Consider the following 3,526-nt stretch of genomic DNA (forward strand, 5'->3'; position numbering starts at 1 on the left):
TCGAGTTCGATGTTGATTAGATTAGTTCGATTATTGATCAATTGACTTTATCGCATTGATACTTCCTATTATTCACAGTCGTAAAGCGGTTCGCATCGAGAAATATACTTCGACTACTTCGATTGTAATTAATTACTCCACATAATACAACTAACGTAAAAACATAAAATAGACTAATTACAGTCAAAGAAGTCAAAATAGTAATTGAGCAAGGAGTGACAGATCGCAATTAGCGATCTTTTCTTCCTTTGACTTCAATCTTGACTTTGACTTTGACTTTCGAAAACACTGGGGTGTTACAGTATCTGCTTCAACACATGAGGTGACAGACATTGGATCACCCGAAAAACAATCAAAAACACTAAAAGATGCAGTGAAGCCGAAGCACAAGAGGAGAAAGAAGCCGACCTCCAATGCGAATGCAAGTTAGATCAACAATTACCCTCCTTATATCACTATACATTAGATTCGATTATTTGTGTCAGTATTTCTTAATCATACTAATGACATGAATCGGGTACAAGAAATACATAATATCCTTTGGTAAATAGCCGACCATAAGAAAAACCAACCCGATCAACATTCAAATAAATAACTTTAGAAGATTTGCGGATCGTAATCCATATGAATAAGTACCATAAGGTACCTAAGAATACACACGCTTGACAACACTCTAGTGACGATCAATAGGTTTTAGAACGAACCGAGAAACCTTAATAACCACGTATGCTATCTCTAAACAAGTCAAGACTATATATTGCAAGACGCCAACGATACTTTATCCAACAACACTTCTATTATATTATTAACTAGGTTAAAACCCGTGTGGTACACGGGGTTGGATAACATAAAAAACTGAAATAAAAAGTTATAACAAATAAATACATAATGTAATTGCAAATTCTTTATTTATAATTACATATCATATTTATGTACACGGTTCGGCAAATTCTGTACCGATATCTAGTACCATTTGCTCATCCTTATAACAGTCCCTTTTCCTGCATTCGAATAATACACGTTACAAAGTATATAGAATCATACAAACTGGTCAAACCCCAGGGACGAAATTGACATTTTACTCCATAAATAAATAAATAAACAACTTACTTGATAAGCCTTTAGTGACAGATCAGCTACTTTTTTGTCATCACCAAACTTAAACTCCGTAAGATACCTATAATAGTCTAAGGGTGAGCTCGGTACCAATCGTACCGGTACCAAAAATCTCCAAAAGAGGGTACCGGTACCATATAAATACCGTATGGTACAGTTCGGTACCGAAAATGTCAAAATTAGTCTGAAAAGTGGCACAAAATAGTGTATGTGGCTAAAAATTTGCATTTAAAAAACCATCTTATTTAAAAAACTTAAACATGAATAATATAAAATGAAAAATAAACAAAAAAATTTAATAAAAAGAAATATAGATTCAAGAAAACTTACATAACATAACTCAGCATGATCATGCTCATCAGTCGTTACTATGCGCCAGCAATTCCATTTTCATATTTATCAAGACAAAGAAAAAAAGACATTAGAAAGAAATTCAAGTTATGGTTTCCAAACAATTTACAAAGGTAAACATGTCGAATAAAACATTCAATAAAATTAACCTCTTATCTTTCTTCTATAGTTGAAAATAAACAGTACTTGAATTTACATATGTTTTATTTTCTAAAGAAACTTTGTAGTAGGTTCAACATATATAAATGCCCTTACACATGTTGAATTTCTGATAAAGTTTGTTTTGAAAATGAAAGAAGTTGAAATCATCCAAACCAAACAGATCGAAGAAATCCAGTCTTGTAACCAATTGGACAGAAGACATCTTCACACATGTCTGCATTTTCTGAAAGAACAAATAAGATTTCAATCAACAAGTTTGGAGGGATACCAAATCTCAAAATCAATAACTCTCATAGCATGTTGCTTAGAATAATAACTTAATTGTTTATCTAGAAAACCTCCTTCCACCACATGAGGGTAATCTTTAATCTTTATCCACAAGAACATCTTTTACTTCCCTAAACTTCTCAACTTCCATTTCTACTTTAATAGCTCGATCAAAAAAAATTTGCCTTCCTTTTCAGTTGCCACAATCTTCTTTTCGAAAACAGATAATGTACCTCTATGTACAGAATGATAAGAGTATTTATATCAAGGGCACCCATCTGTGGTGTGTGAGAAATTGGGGAGTAAATCAACTTAGGGTTCAAAACAAAATCAAAATAAAACAACCATTGACTTTAATAAGGACGATTACTAATCTAAATCAAAACCCTTGTAGTGATCAGTTATACAAACATAAAAAACCCTACTTCTAAACTGATCTATAAAGATTCATAGTCTAATAAAAAACATAACAATCACATGATCCGTACCATCCTGAATATAGAAACACGTAGTTCTTCACAACCAATTTTCTCAATGCTCATTTGTATATTGAAAGTTGAAACACACATTTTTCATCCAAAAGTTGGTAAATTGTATGATATTAATCACACTTAAAAACGGAAACTTCAAAGGGTTCCATACAAATCACAAATAAGCCCCAAAAAACCCAATTCATCATATCCCCCAATAAACATGCATGTTCAAAAATAAAAATCGAAGTCAAAATCAAACGTTTTGATAATCTTTTAGAATTCTATACGCATTAAAGGGTAAATCTAAGCATCTAGATCCTGCATATATAAAATCACAAAACCACAACAAAAAATAGGGATCAATGGTACAATCCAACTAAGCATCACTTTTTATCGAAGACTTTAAGCAACTATATAATTAATCGAAAAAAAAATGTAGTAAGATGGAATTAGAAATAAGGATAAAATTACCACATGGAAAGAAAAAGTAGGGAATCAAAATGGCTACCCAAATCTTTAACACATACGTATATTCGCAATAACATGACATTTTTTTTCGTTGAATATGGGTTTTTGTAAAAACCCTAATCGGTGAAGAAAGTAATGGGAAAACAAATTTATACTGATAAGAAACCCGAATCATTGAAGAAAGCATACATAGATGAGATTAGAGATAGGGAAAAACTTAACTTGTTGACTGAGGGCAGTAGAAGAGATCTAGGGTTTCATATGGGTAGGATCTGAACGAATGATACTGGTCTCTGTTTAAACATTCATGGTTTTTTTGTAAAACAAATACAGGATTAAAGAATGGAGTGCCACGTGTAAATTTTATTTAAATAAAGAAAGGAGAATAATCCACTTGTTAATATAATAAAGTAGGCTTATGTATAAATGACACATAAGCAAAAATAGCTTTATTATATTAGAATAGATAGATTATATTGTCCAGGTCATTTACTTTAAGTACTATAAATTATATATAAAAATTACAAAGGTCACTTGACACTGGTGCCCATGCACTTTCAGGGCTCGACACGTTATAATATAGAAGGCTATTTTAAGTTACGGTATTAACAATTTTGACCAATTGGATTGTGGGAATTATAATTATCATTATATTATATTATATAATTTATGAAACTTGAACATGATTT

General features: G+C 31.5%; 1 long non-coding RNA gene across 1 annotated transcript; it reads right to left on the bottom strand.

Annotated features, from left to right (window-relative positions):
• Window positions 1-843: 843 nt before the first annotated feature.
• LOC110916534 lies at window positions 844-3,162 on the bottom strand. Its single transcript, XR_002579826.2, has 5 exons — window positions 3,060-3,162; window positions 1,723-1,852; window positions 1,447-1,484; window positions 1,111-1,177; window positions 844-1,001 (listed from the first exon to the last, which is right to left on the bottom strand). It is a non-coding gene; the product is annotated as an uncharacterized LOC110916534 (long non-coding RNA).
• Window positions 3,163-3,526: the final 364 nt, after the last annotated feature.

The sequence above is a fragment of the Helianthus annuus genome, chromosome 2 (assembly GCF_002127325.2).
Source record: "Helianthus annuus cultivar XRQ/B chromosome 2, HanXRQr2.0-SUNRISE, whole genome shotgun sequence".
Classification (NCBI taxonomy): domain Eukaryota; kingdom Viridiplantae; phylum Streptophyta; class Magnoliopsida; order Asterales; family Asteraceae; genus Helianthus; species Helianthus annuus.